This window comes from Macaca nemestrina, chromosome 12 (assembly GCF_043159975.1).
Source record: "Macaca nemestrina isolate mMacNem1 chromosome 12, mMacNem.hap1, whole genome shotgun sequence".
NCBI classification, from domain to species: Eukaryota; Metazoa; Chordata; class Mammalia; order Primates; family Cercopithecidae; genus Macaca; species Macaca nemestrina.
The window spans coordinates 69,784,815-69,800,785 of record NC_092136.1 but is presented as its reverse complement, the minus strand read 5'-3'; the positions used below and the strand labels follow the sequence as shown (position 1 = coordinate 69,800,785).

The following is a 15,971-nucleotide window of genomic DNA, read 5'->3' as shown; positions in this document are numbered from 1 at the left end:
CAAATACAGAACACTTATACAGCCCATTTTCCCAGAAATGTGGCAGTATATATAGTAGAGTGTCAAGCCAGGAAAAATTGTCAAAGGCAGAACTTAGGGTCCAAGAGCCTTATCTTCATAAGATAGATTTGAATTCTACCTGTTTTCTAGATCCTGGGCAATATACGTAAATAATAAAGTCTGAGGACTCATGCAAGACCAAAAGATGCAATTTTTTGTTTTCTCTAATGGAGCACCCAAGCTCCCATAACAGTTGTAATTCTCCTCAAAAAGGCTATGCAGTTCCCTTCACCCCTGCCCATTTTTTTATCTTCTTTTTTTTCTACCAACATGTTGTTGACTCAGGGCAAGTTATTTTCTTTATCTAGGTTTTAGGTTTTCTTAAAATGTGAAATAGTTCAATTTTTACCTCTGCCATTCTTTGAATTTTTGTTTTTATCCTTTAGTTTCTTTTCTCTCCTTCCTTCCTCCCACCTTATTTTCTTCTTTTCCCATTTTCTCACTTCTCAGAATTTTCCCTCATTCCTCCTCTTTATTACAATTATTTGACAAAATTAGTAAGAGCTTTCTTTCTCAAAAAATCACTAAGACATAAGAAAACCAAAACAACAGTTATTTGAGTGGATAAAAATGTTTATTGGCAATCTCATAGGCCACATACTTGAACTAACTCAGCTGTCTTTTATAAAAGAAATGGAAGTAAATTGCTATGTTATATAAATAGATAAAATAATCTGGCTAAGCTTGGAGAAAACTTGATAAGAAATCTTTCAAAGGGTATTTTTGGAGATGTTAAAAACAGTTATAATATGCTTTTTAGTTTATCATGAGAATGGGTCAATCAGAAATGTACAATAGCCTGGAGGTGGGATGCTTAATAGTTGTAAAGCAGAGAGTAAATTATTTCAAAAATGCAAGGAATACAGAATTAAATGTGATTATTTGTGATAGAGGAGAATCTCTTAGTTTTTACCTCTGCTGCAGAAAATCTGGTCAAAAGGTGCAAACAAAAATAGAAAAAAAAGAATTCAATATTAATACTGAGTATACATGAACAACAAAACCTTTAGTTCAAAATAATCATAATAAAAGAACACATTTTATTTCTAGGGCTTTTAAATTTTAATTCTCACACTGATCCTATGAAGTAGATATTATTATTGCCCACTCATTATATATGTAGGGGCTTTACTGAAGATCGGGGGAGCTGGGATCCAAATACAGGATGTGTGGATCTAGAGTCCATGCTCTTAACACTACATTGCCTCTTAGTCAACCTGATTCCAATCAATCAATAAAGATAACTGATGAGAGTTTTAAGGTTAATGGGTTTTCAATGAGAGTATATTCTACCATTGTCAACCATGTCCAAAGTCGAATGACCCCATCAAAGGGTCTTTGGTAGTTAGTATAGGTACTGGTTCTGGCAATATGAACGTGCCTTCCAGATCTCCATGGAGGCCTCCATAATCCAGAAAATCAGGGTGTAACATGATCACTGTGCCTTAGCAACGAGAGATTGCCAGATAATCCTGATCCTGAAAAAGTCTTCCATTGAGTCCTGGGTATCTTACTTTCTCTTGGACAGAATGGGTTAGTCTATCCAACAATTGCTGTTGTTGCTTTACCAAGTGAAATATGCTTCCTCATATATTAAGATTTCACTAATTTAGAAATGGCAAACATTTTTAATTTTAAATGAGTAAAGTGTCTGTAGTTCTTGGGTTGGGAATGATTCTGAGGCTCTGGGGAAACAAAGGAGGAGAATGCATAAAGAGAAGCTAGGTGCGTGCAAGGGGTATTTCCACCCCTGCCCTCGGCACAAGATATATTGCCTTCGTGAAAGCCCTGGATATAAGAAGTGTGATGAATGGGAGTGGCATTTTTTGTAGATAATCAAACTATTCATATTTCATCTTGACTCAGTTATATTCATAGTGGCTAAATTATTATGTTCTCAGCTTCTGACTCAATAGCTTATAAGACATTGATTAGAAACAAGGAAAAAAGTAGCAGGAGAGGCAGAATATATTTTACTACATGGGTTGGTGCTACAGTGTCTGCTTGAAGCTGAATATGGCTTACTTATTCTTGGGTGAGTCATTTTCCCTTAGGTCAGTAGAACCTTACTCAACAGGATCCACCTTGGAGTAATGATTTTAGGGATTCTGTCGCCTCTTAAATTTTGCCTCCCCTACCCCCTGAAATACAGTTATGTGGGGAAAAAATGGCCCCACTCTCAAGGAATTCAGAGTCTAATGTATCATTTATCTTTGTCACTGTATTTTTGGAAGCCATTCATCAGGATCCCATGAGTTCCTTTCCCATGACTATGTCACATTGGCACCATGCAGATAATAACTACTCCCACTTCCAACACCTTTACTTTGTCTTCACTGGAATTCCAGGGCTTGAGCAAAAGTATTACCAGATGACATTTCCGCTGGGTGCTGTATATGTTATTGCCCTCTTTGGCAATAGCATCATAATCTCTACCATCACGTCTGAATCATCTCTACATATCCCTATGTACCACTTTCTGTGCATGCTGGCTTTGGCAGACATGGGGCTTGCCGTCTGTACTTTGCCCTCTATGCTAGGCATATTCTTGTTTAACTACAAGTCCATTGCCTTTGATGCCTGTCTTGTTCAGATGTACTTCATCCACACCTTCTCAGCCACTGAGTCTGGCGTGCTGGTGGCAATGGCCTTTGATCAGGTTGTGGCAATCTGGACCCCTCTCAGGTACAGCACCATTCTAACCAATGGTGTGGTCTGCAAAACAGGGTTAGTCATTTTGTCAAGGGCAGTCTGTGTTGTCTTCCCTGTGCCTTTCCTCATCAAGAGGCTCCCCTTCTACCACTCCAACATCCTCTCCCACTCCTTCTGCCTCCACCAAGACGTTATGCAACTTGCCTGTGCCAGCACCCGCGTCAACGGTCTCTATGGCCTCATCGCTGTCATCTTCACCAAGGGTTCTGACTCCCTCTCCATCCTCCTCTCCTATGTGTTTATACTTCAAACAGTAATGGCTATTGCCTCAAGGGAGGGTTGACTGAAGGCACTCAACACCTGTGTTTCACACATCTGTGCTGTACTCATCTTCTATGTGCCACTCATTGGGGTGTCTGTCATTCATCGCTTTGGAAAGCCCTCATGCCCTCATGGCAAATGCATACCTTGTTGTACCCCCTGTGCTAAACCACATAGTCTATACTGTGAAAACCAAAGAAATACAAAGGAAGATCTTCCAGATGTTTGTTGAAACCAAGATTACAGCAGAAGGTTAGAGTCTGCCTGTTTGAGAGAAGCAGCTATTCTGTAAAGCTCAATTATGACTATGAAAAATAAAGATTCATTTATTTATTTACATTTTCTGTGTGACTTTAATTGGGCAAAGAAAGATCTCTCTGCTCATAGAGAATACTTTTTTTTCCTGTGCCAAATTGTCTATTGTCTAATATAGAAAGGGTGGTATCTACAAGAACTATTCATTGTACTGATCTGTAACTCTACATTTAAGACAGCATATAACAGCTAAAGGCAGAGATTATTACAAATTCCATTTTTAAATAAAACTTTTGAATAGACATAGGCCATAAGTTTTATGTGTTTTAAATTCAACTTCCTTAAGTTAATTTAATTTAATATTCTAGATCAAGAATTAGCAGTGTTCCATGGGCTTAGTAGGAAAGAAACAAACTGTACTCATTAAATAATAAGAAAACACCAGGGAAGAATATATTATTAAATAAAGTATGAATCAGAAAGATGATCCAGTTGTAGAATTAAGAATATAAATGTATACAAGTGAGCAGGGCCACGAACCATGTTGTATGACATAAGATCAAAAGACTAAGGATAAGGTTTAGCTCTTCCATGCAACAGCTATGTGAATACTGAGTATTCTCTTTATATTTCTTAGCTGCAATTTCTTTATTTTGAAAGTGAAAGTAATATTACTTAGCATCTAGAATTTTCATGAAATTAATCATAAATTTAATAGAACTATGCAACTATGGGTATTCAAGAACATTGAATAATAGAGAATAAGAAAACTTCTGTTTATAGACTATGCACTAAATAAAAGACACAGTGCTAGATCCTTTTACATGTTCTCTCATCTGATAATTATGGCATCCTATGAGAGAGAGTGTTATGCACTGATTCCAGATGAAGATATCAAGATACAAAATAGTTAATTTGCTTGTTGGCCAAGTCTCAGCTGAACAGACGTCTTCTGTACCTTAGAAAAGAGGTTAAATGGGTTAGGCAAACAGATGGTGAAGACACTTAGAGTAGGGGCTTAAAGAATCATGATTAGTTTTGTTTGAAGGCAAAATAAGTATAAGAGTTGGAAATAACAGAGATGTACATATACATTGAGCTATGTGTATTTGTTTATGTGGTCAAAATGACTTTTTCAAAGTATTTGTACTTTGAATGTTGAAACCTAACACACTAGATTCTTTGAGACTTCAGTGTCACTATTTATTACTCTAACCAGTGACTACTTTAGAAGTTTGGAATATTAGTTCAGAAAGATTTTCTGGGCAAGAAAAGAGTATTTCCATTTAAACGCTGCTTTCATGTACATGAAGACTTATTGAACTTCTTTAGATAGGTGCTTAGATAGATTCATAAAAATAAATTCTATTATCCTTTTCTTAATTGCACAAAAACAAAAGTGCATTTCAGACATTTAAAAATAATATAACTATCAAATATTATTTATATTTTCTTGACTTTGTGGAGAAACTTGAGCTCCGCCATGTCTGGAGGGACTTAAGTGTTTGCCAACACTGTCACAACCCTGAATCTGGAGCAGAGCTATTCCTCATGTTGTTAAGAGACTCGGCCTAGCGCTACCTTCTCCAACGTGGGGAAAGAGGTCCTAGAATCAGTGTTAAGTGACCAATATTCTCAAGGCATAAACAAGACTCCTTGAGGATTTTTAGGTCTTGGGTGTTTTCACCTATTTAGGATGCTTGAAAGTTAGGCAATGACATATTTTAAACCACAATCTATGTTTTTCAAATAAATTCTTCACAACCGCTATCTTTGGTGCTTTAAGAACATAAAGACTGGCCTCAGAAACAAGTATAATGGTGAAGAAGATTGTGTTTATTTCTTTATCCCCTTTCTGTCTTCTTCACTTTCGCCTTTAAAGGTGAAGATGGTAGCTGCAGCAATCACAGCATCAACAGTACAAGTGATAGCTACAATACCATCTATGAACTTCAGTAACTGATGTATGATATACTGTATTATCTCATTACTCCTAGAATTCACTCTATGTGTAAATATACTGAAAGCAAAAGCTTAGATGTCTTATATCTCTGGGTTTAAGTCCGGGCTGTGCTACTCACTATCTGTGTAATCCGGGATGAGATTTCTAATGTATTTAATACTGACTGTTCTAACATACAATCTCTGGATGAGGATATTACTTATTTCATAGAGTTACAGCGATTAAGGAACTTCATGTATGTAAGACGTTACCCGGAGCCTGAAACAATGTAAACATTCAACAAATGTTGGTTTGTATTGTATTCATTATTATTCTCAATTTTTAAAAATACTTGGAGGCACAAAGGGTTTATGTAACTCTATCAAGCTCAGATAGAAAGTAAGTGGGCACAGTCAAAATCTGAAGCCACATTATTCTAGCTGCAAAGTACATGCTGATTCTCACTGTCTCTCTTTTCTGTCTTCTCTCTTGTACACTCAATGTTGTCTTTCTGTTTCCATAAGGAAATAATTGTATAGTATATTTTAAATGAGGAAGAATAATAGTCATATCAATGGCAAGATTTCAGTTCCAGAACAAAATGTCAAGGAGAGAATCTAAAGAAGGGACTGATTTAGTAGTGTGCTATTGAAAGTGAGGTCTATGAACCAGTGCTGGTTTGGCAACAGTCTGTTACCTATCTGTGCTGAGGTAAGCTCCAAAATGGAAAGTGTTTGAAGATGTTTATAGCTATTCAACTTCTCAGTAGTACTGAAGCACATAATTTTATATACAAAGTCAGAACAATAAAATTATATTGATCCAAGGTGAACTGGAAAAATCAAAAACCAAAATCAAAATGGATTTACCATGGATATTTTGAGAAGCACTGATTTAAAATGATGCATCCTATTTTTTCATAGTTAATTTTAACAATATCTATTCTATATATTGAGCTAGGCACAGTGCTACATAATAATGATGATGAAACTCATAAAGTCAAGAACTGCAGAAAAGGTACAGTCTAATGGTGGAAAGAGGCAAGCGAATAGCTGGAATGCTTTCTGGATGCCTATAAGATAACCTAGAGACTGAGAAATGCCATCTGTTCTCCCAGGTAAGAATGGCCAAAAGTTAGCATGAGTTTGATAGTTTGTTGATACGTGTACTTAATCCTTTTAGTGCTGTGAATATATCCTTAAATCAATACCTTCAAGGCTAAATTCATTGAGCCACAATGTAATCCCAATTTCTCTATATCAGCTTCAGGAATCTAGAGTATGACTTTTTTTATTTTCTTTTTTATTAAACTTAAAGTTCTAGGGTACATGTGCACAATGTGCAGGTTTGTTACATATGTATACATGTGCCATGTTGGTGTGCTGCACCCATTAACTCATCATTTACATTAGGTATATCTCCTAATGCTATCCCTCCCCCTCCCACAACAGACCCCAGTGTGTGATGTTCCCCTTCCTGTGTCCAAGTGTTCTCATTGTTCAATTCCCACCTATGAGTGAGAACATGCGGTATTTGGTTTTCTATTCTTGTGAAAGTTTGCTGAGATTGACTGTTTCCAGCTGCATCCATGTCCCTACTAAGGACATGAACTCATCCTTTTTTATGGCTGCATAGTATTCCATGGTATATATGTGCCACGTTTTCTTAATCCAGTCTGTCATTGATGGACATTTGAGTTGGTTCCAAGTCTTTGCTATTGTGAATAGTGCCACAGTAAACATATGTGTGCATGTGTCTTTATAGCAGAATGGTTTATAATCCTTTGTGTATAGACCCAGTAATGGGATGGTTGGGTCAAATGGTATTTCTAGTTCTACATCCTTGAGGAATCACCACACTGTCTTCCACAATGGTTGAACTAGTTTACAGTCCCACCAACACCGTAAAATTGTTCCTATTTCTCCACATCCTCTCCAGCACCTGTTGTTTCCTGACTTTTTAATAATTGCCATTCTAACTGGTGTGAGATGGTATCTCATTGTGGTTTTGATTTGCATTTATCTGATGGTGAGTAATGATGAGCATTTTTTCATGTGTCTGTTGCCTGCATAAATGTCTTCTTTTGAGAAGTGTCTGTTTACATCCTTTGCCCACTTTTTGACGGGGTTGTTTGATTTTTTCTTATAAATTTGTTTGAGTTCTTTGTAGGTTCTGGATTTTAGCCCTTTGTCAGATGACTAGATTGCAAACATTTTCTCCCATTCTGTAGGTTGCCTGTTCACTCTGATGGTAGTTTCTTTTGCTATACAGAAGCTCTTTAGTTTAATTAGATCCCATTTGTCAAGTTTGGCTTTTGTTGATATTGCTTTCGGTGTTTTAGAAATGAAATCCTTGCCATACCTATGTCCTGAGTGTTATTGCCTAGGTTTCCTTTTAGGGTTTTTATGGTTTTAGGTCTAACATTTAAGTCTCTAATCCATCTTGAATTAATTTTTGTGTAAGGTGTAAGGAAGTGATCCAGTTTCAGCTTTCTACATATGGCTAGCCAGTTTTCCCAGCACCATTTATTAGATAGGGAATCCTTTCCCCGTTTCTTGTTTTTGTCAGGTTTGTCAGATAAGATGGTTGTGGATGTCTGGTATTATTTCTGAGGGCTCTATTCTGTTCCATTGGTCTATATCTGTTTGGTACCGGTACCATGCTGTTTTGGTTACTGTAGGCTTGTAGCATAGTTTGAAGTCATGTGGTATGATGCCTACAGCTTTGTTCTTTTGGCTTAGGACTGTCTTGGCAATGCAGGCTCTTTTTTGGTTTCATATGAACTTTAAAGTACTTTTTTTCTAATTCTGTGAAGAAAGTCATTGGTAGCTTAAAGGGGATGGCATTTAATCTATAAATTACCTTGGGCAGTATGGCCATTTTTACGATGTTGATTCTTCCTACCCATGGGCATGGAATGTTCTTCCATTTGTTTGTGTCCTCTTTTATTTTGTTGAGCAGTGGTTTGTAGTTCTCCTTGAAGAGGTCCTTCACATCCCTTGTAAGTTGGATTCCTAGGTATTTTATTCTCTTTGAAGCAATTGTGAATGGGAGTTCACTCATGATTTGGCTCTCGGTTTGTCTGTTATTAGTGTATAACAATGCTAGTGCCTTTTGTACATTGGTTTTGTATCCTGAGACTTTGCTGAAGTTGCTTATCAGCTTAAGGAGATTTTGGGCTGAGATGATGGGGTTTTCTAAATATACAATCATGTCATCTGCAAACAGGGACAATTTGACTTTCTCTTTTCCTAATTGAATACAGTCTATTTCTTTCTCATGCCTGATTGCCCTGGCCAGAACTTCTAACACTATGTTGAATAGGAGTGGTGAGAGAGGGCACCCTGTCTTGTGCCAGTTTTCAAAGGGAATGTTTCTGATTTTTGCCCATTCAGTATGATATTGGCTGTGGGTTTGTCATAAATAGCTCTTAGTATTTTGAGATATGCCCCATCAATACCTAGTTTATTGAGAGTGTTTAGCATGAAGGGCTGTTGAATTTTCTCAAAGGCCTTTTCTGCATCTATTGAGATAATCATGTGATTTTTGTCTTTGGTTCTGTTGATGTGATGGATTACGTTTATTGACTTGAATATATGTTCAACCAGCCTTGCATCCCAGGGATGAAGCCAACTTGATCATGGTGGATAAGATTTTTGATATGCTACTGGATTCGGTTTGCTAGTATTTTATTGAGGATTTTTGCATCGATGTTCATCAGGGATATTGGTCTAAAATTCTCTTTTTATGTTGTGTCTCTGCTAGGCTTTAGTATCAGGATGATGTTGGCCTCATAAAATGAGTTAGGGAGGATTCTCTCTTTTTTTATTGATTGGAATAATTTCAGAAGGAATGGTACCAGCTCCTCCTGGTACCTCTGGTAGAATTTGGCTATGAATCCGTCTGGTCCTGGACTTTTTTTGGTTGGTAGGCTATTAATATTGCCTCAATTTCAGAGCCTGTTATTGGTCTATTCAGGGATTCCACTTCTTCCTGGTTTAGTCTTGGGAGAGTGTATGTGTCAAGGAATTTATCCATTTCCTCTAGGTTTTCTAGTTTATTTGTGTAGAGGTGTTTATAGTATTCTCTGACGGTAGTTTGTATTTCTGTGGGGTCAGTGGTGATATCCCCTTTAGCATTTTTTATTGTGTGTATTTGATTCTTCTCTCTTTTCTTCTTTATTAGTCTTGCTAGTGGTCTATCAATTTTGTTAATCTTTTCAAAAAACCAGCTCCTGGATTCATTGGTTTTTTGAAGGGTTTTTTGTGTCTGTATCTCCTTCAGTTCTGCTCTGATCTTAGTTATTTCTTGCCTTCTGCTAGCTTTTGAATGTGTTTGCTTTTGCTTCTCTAGTTCTTTTAATTGTGATGTTAGGGTGTCGATTTTAGATATTTCTGGCTTTCTCTTGTGGGCATTTAGTGCTATCAGTTTCCCTCTACACACTGCTTTAAATGTGTCCCAGAGATTCTGGTATGTTTTATCTTTGTTCTCATTGGTTTCAAAAAACATCTTTATTTCTGCCTTCATTTTGTTATGTACCCAGTAGTCATTCAGGAGCAGGTTGTTCTGTTTCCATGTAGTTGAGTGGTTTTGATTGAGTTTCTTAATCCTTAGTTTGATTGCACTGTGGTCTGAGAGACAGTTTGTTATAGTTTCTGTTCTTTCACATTTGCTAAGGAGTGCTTTACTTCCAACTATGTGGTCAATTTTGGAATAAGTGTGATGTGGTGCTGAGAGGAATGTATATTTTGTCGATTTGGGGTGGAGAGTTCTGTAGATGTCTATTAGGTCTGCTTGGTGCAGAGTTGAGTTCAACTCCTGGATATCCTTGTTAACTTTTTGTCTCATTGATCTGTCTAATGTTGACAGTGGGATGTTACAGTCTCCCATGGTTATTGTGTGGAGTCTAAGTCTCTTTGTAAGTTTCTAAAGACTTGTTTTATGAATCTGGGTGCTCATGTATTGGGTGCATATATATTTAAGATATTTAGCTCTTCTTGTTGAATTGATCCCTTTACCATTATGTAAATGGGACCATTTTTGATGGTTTAAAGTCTGTTTTATCAGAGACTTGGATTGCAACCCCTGCTTTTTTTGTTTTCCATTTGCTTGGTAGATCTTCCTTCATCCCTTTATTTTGAGCCTATGTGTGTCTCTGCACGTGAGATGGGTCTCCTGGCTACAGCAAATTGATGGGTCTTGACTCTTCATCCAATTTGCCAGCCTGTGTCTTTTAATTGGAGCATTTAGCCCATTTACATTTAAGGTTGATATTGTTATGTGTGAACTTGATCCTGTCATTATGATGTTAGCTGGTTATTTTGCTTGTTAGTTGAAACAGTTTCTTCCTAGCATTGATGGTCTTTACATTTTGGCATGGTTTTGCAGTGACTGGTACTGGTTTTTCCATTTGATGTTTAGTACTTCCTTCAAGAGTTCTTGTAGGGCAGTCCTGCTGGTGACAAAATCTCTCAGCATTTGCTTGTCTGTAAAGGATTTTATTTCTCCTTCACTTATGAAGCTTAGTTTGGCTGGATATGCAATTCTGGGTTTAAAATTCTTTTCTTTAAGAATGTTGAATATTGGCCTCCACTCTCTTCTGGCTTGGAGAGTTTCTGCCAAGAGATCCGCTGTTAGTCTGATGGGCTTCCCTTTGTGGGTAACCCGACCTTTCTCTCTGGCTGCCCTTAAGATTTTTTCCTTCATTTCAACTTTGGTGAATCTGACAATTATATGTCTTGGAGTTGCTCTTCTTGAGGAGTATCTTTGTGGCGTTCTCTGTTCTTCCTGAATTTGAATGTCGGCCTGTCTTGCTAGGTTGGGGAAGTTCTCCTGGATAATACCCTGTAGAGTGTTTTCCAACTTGGTTCCATTCTCCCTGTCACTTTCAGGTACACCAATCAGACATAGATTTGGTCTTTTCACATAGTTCTATATTTCTTGGAGGCTTTGTTCATTTCTTTTTACTCTCTTTTCTCTAAACTTCTCTTCTTGCTTCATTTCATTCATTTGATCTTCAATCACTGATACTCTTTCTTCCAGTTGATCAAGTCGGTTACTGAAGCTTGCGCATTTGTCACATAGTTCTCGTGTTATGGTTTTCATCTCTATCAGTTTGTTTATGGACTTCTCTATATTGGTTATTCTAGTTAGCCATTCATCAAATCTTTTTTCAAGGTTTTTAGTTTCTTTGCACTGGGTTTGTAGTTCCTCCTTTAGCTTGGAGAAGTTTGATTGTCTGAAGTCTTCTTCTCTCAACTCGTCAAAGTCATTCTCTGTCCAGCTTTGTTCCATTGCTGGCAAGGAGCTGCATTCCTTTGGAGGGGAAGAGGTACTCTGATTTTTAGAATTTCCAGCTTTTCTGTACTGCTTTTTCCCCTCTTTGTGGTTTTATCTACCTTCGGTCTTTGATGTTAGTGACATACAGACGAGGTTTTGGTGTGGATGTCCTTTATGTTTGTTAGTTTTCCTTCTAACAGCCAGGGCCCTTAGCTGCAGGTCTGTTGGAGTTTGCTTGAGATCCACTGCAGACCCTGTTTGCCTGAGTATCAGCAGCAGAGGCTGCAGAAGAGTGAACATTACTGAACAGCAAATGTTGCTCTCTGATTGTTCCTCTTGAAGCTTCCTCTTAGAGGTGTGCCCAGCCGTGTGAAGTGTGACATATCAGTGTGCCCCTAGTGGGGGATGTCTCCCAGTTAGGCTACTTGGGGGTCAGGGACCCACTTGAGCAGACAATTTGTCCGGTCTCAGATCTCAAACTCCATGCTGGGAAAACCACTATTCTCTTCAAGCTGTCACTACTCTCTATAAGCTGTCAGACATGGACATTTACATCTGCAGAGGTTTCTGCTGCCTTTTGTTTGGCTATGCCCTATCCCCAGAGGTGGAGTCTACAGAGGCAGGCAGGCCTCCTTGAGCTTCAGTGGGCTCCACCCAGTTGGAGCTTCCCAGCCACTTTGTTTACCTACTTAAGCCTCAGCAATGGCAGGCACCCCTCCCCCAGCCTCGCTGCTGCCCTGCTGTTAGATCTCAGACTGCTGTGCTAGCAATGAGGGAGGCTTTGTGGGCATGGGACCCTCTGAGCCAGGTGTGGGATATAATCTCCTGCTGTGTCATTTGCTAAGACCCTTGGTAAAGTGCAGTATTAGAGTGGGAGTGATCCGATTTTCCAGGTGTTGTGTGTCACAGTTTCCCTTGGCTAGGAAAGGGAATTCCCTTCCCCCTTGCACTTCCCGGGTGAGGCGATGCCTTGCCCTGCTTTGGCTCTCAATGGGCTGCACCCACTGTCCTGCCCCCACTGTCCAACACACCCCAGTGAGATGAACCTGATACTTCAGTTGGAAATGCAGAAATTACCCATCTGCTGTGTTGCTCACACTGGGAGCTGGAGGCTGGAGCTGTTTCTATTCAGTCATCTTGGCACAGATCGAGTGTCTTACTATATTGCCCAGGATGGTCTCCTGGGGTCCAATGCCTTGGCCTTCCAAAGTGTTGGGATTACAGGCATGAGCCACCACATCTGGCATAGACTGTGACTCTTTTATACAATATTCCATAACCAGAGTTTTGGTCTTTGCAGTGGTGAAAAACATCAAGAAGTAGTTTCCACATTAACTGAAGTCTTTCAGACTGGCTTCTACCTTAGCTCCCTGATGCTCACTTTTCACTTTAAAAATCAGGGCCTGTGGTAGATAGAATAACAGCCTTTCAGAGATTCATGACTTAATTTGGAAACTGTGAATATGTTATGTTACATGACAAAATGGAATTAGTTTGTTAGGACTGCCATAATAGAGTATTACAAGCGTGTATTTAACAACCAGAATTTATTGTGTCACAGTTCTAGAGGCTAGAAGCCCACTGTCAAGGTATCTGCACATTTGGCTCCTATTGTCAGCTGTGATAGAGAATCTGTTTTACACCTCTCACTTACCTTCTGGTGGTTTGCTGGAAACCTTGGCTTATAGATGCATCATCTTGATCTCTGCCTTGTCCACATGACATCCACATGTGTGTGTATATCTGTGATCAAATTTCCCCTTTATACAAGAACTTGGATTCTTGTATAAAGAATGTTGGATTAGGATCTCACTATACTCCAGTATGACCTCTTTTTAATTTAGCTAATTATATCTGCCATGACCCTAAGTAAGGTCATACTCTGAGGAACTGAGGCTTAGGCCATCAACATATAAATTTGGAGGGGTTGGGGAAGAGGATAACTGTCTAATCAGGACATGTAAATTTTACTTTTGTTTGCTGGCAATGACTAAGACCTTCACTACAATGTTGACATCAACAAGATTCTCTTTGAAATTAGTGAAAGGCACAGCATAGACCTAGATATTTCCCCTCTAACCAGATTTGGTTTCCCTACATAAATGTGGTAACTCAGCCTAGATGGTGGAGAAAATGATGATGAGGGCACCATACTTAGGCAAGTAAGAAGAAATGAGGCAAGCAAAAGTCATCTCATTTTACACATGCACAGATCAAAACTGAGGAGGCTTAATCTTCTATATCAGACCTGGGAATTCTGCTTCCTGATGAGACACAGAAGCAACAAAATATCCTTCCTTTAGCTTAGGGGACAAATACACGCATCCAGGGAGGTCAGTATATTATTGTGTCCCTCCTCAATAAAGAAAGATAAATGCAAACATATTGTGAGGTATTTTGAAAACCCACATGAGGTTGGGTACTATGAACTTGCAGCAGTAACAACCTGATATTTTGTGTTATTATTTCTAGCAGTTGCTCAGTGGTACAGGGATACCAAAGTATAACATTTTGTATGGTAGTTGTGATAGAAAAATAGATATCAAGGTTATTTATATTAGTATGACTGGAATGATGGACTATAAGTACTAATTTTATATGAAGGATTTTAAGAGAAAAGAAGATTGAAGGATATATATCTATATATACACACACACATACATACATGTTATATTTAATTCTTTGTACATAATACCTATATTATATAAGTCTATGTAATATAATAAACTTAATGTTGTATATCATATGTAAATTGATATACATATGTAAGTAATGGATTATGTGGAATAACATGGGATGAATAAAAGAACTAGAAAAATGGATGCTGTTGTTAAATGAAAAGATGCTCAAAAAGTATCTCTAAGCTTTGGCAAGGTCCATGCCATGTCCATACATGATTGACTAATGTATTTTGCAGATGGAGGTCAAAAAAAGTGAGGATATAAGAACTCCGAGGCTGCGGCCCAGGTTTCTACATATATTTATTGAAGTGTTCCAGAATTCTCATGTTAACATCCTCAACAACCTATTCTTTCATTGAAACGTCTTTTCTAAATATCCTTCTTGTCCTGCTCTTGTAACCCTGCAATTACAGACTGAAGAGACTTTAAGTTTATTGTAACCAACCTTTACTGGGACTCTCAATACTTCTCAGAATTCCTTGTACATCCCAATGGAGACTGGGCTTCAGCACAGGGCTGTGAGTCAGATTCCTAGTCCCCAAAGCATCTTGCAGAGGTACCAGCTTTGGAAAGACTCAAATGATGAGGGGCTTCTAGAAGGGCCAATCAGGAAGATTGACCTTTCTACTACACACTCTTTTTTAGCCTGCCTTTCCCTACTGAACTTGAAAAGCAGTGTGCTTGAACTGAGAAGTACTTTCCAAAGAGCCTGAATGTCATGTCTGCTTGGAGTCACTGTTCCATTTGAAAGAGGGGAAGGGTCAGATGAGGAAATGCAGGTCTTACTCAAGAGGTCACATTCTGTTTTGGGGGAAAAGTCACTCTAAAAGAAATGAAGAAGAAAGAAAGAAAGTAAAAGGACCTGAACTTGGTTCTGCTTTCATTATACTGAGGATTTCATAAATAGAAGTCAAAAACAACAACTACAGAAAAATAATTTGCAACCAGAGATAAACCAAAAATTCCTATGACCAATGCCATCCAGATCTCTAAAATAATAAAATCTTGACTATTCCCTGTAACCTGGACTCTCTAGCAAGAACAATTGTATTCCAGATTTTGTAGGCTGATATATGAAAATGTATCATTAACTTTGTGACTATGATGATCACAATCCTACCACAAAAACATTAATGTAAAGCTGATAACCTTGGTAGTTTTTGTGTATTTTTCTCTCTTTAGATGTATGTTGGGTTTTGTATTTTGTAAGCTGCATATTCTGAAGTCTGACTGCTTTGCACCCTTTTCAAATAAGGGTTTTAAATACTCCTTTATCAAATTTTTAGACATCTAATCAATCATGAGATTTAAATGAAATCAGAAAGTGTTGACAAAAATTAAATATTTTAATACCAACAGGACCCTATTTGGTGATTGAGACAGAGAAAGCTCTATATAAGCTTCAACTGTTCAGACTGAGCAAAGAGAGCCTTCCAGCCTCACAAATTTTCAGAACTGACTGTGGCATGATCTCCATTGGAATTGCCATTGCCTGTTTGTATAATGACCCACTCAGATTTGAGGGGCCTTGGAACAATTGCTACCTCAGTAAACCCTCATGCACCAAGAAATGCTGCACATCCTTATGAACCCCACATTCATTAAATAGGCATACTAATATGTATACACATGATGTTCAACCTCACACATCAGGTATGTAGCTGGGCATGTGCCTTCACAAAGCCTGCACACTTAGTGACCTTGAATGCACAGTATGATGGTAGCACACTAATTATGCATATTGATAGCAAATGACTACTCATACTTTTGTACACAGACAT

General features: G+C 38.2%; 1 protein-coding gene and 1 pseudogene across 2 annotated transcripts in view; both read left to right on the top strand.

Annotated features, from left to right (window-relative positions):
* The window catches only part of LOC105468643 (matrix metallopeptidase 26), a 363,923-nt gene that overhangs the window by 189,782 nt on the left and 158,170 nt on the right, over positions 1 to 15,971 (top strand). The gene's annotated exons all lie outside the window — the stretch shown is intronic.
* Positions 2,333 to 3,290, top strand: LOC105468923 (olfactory receptor 51H1-like; annotated as a pseudogene).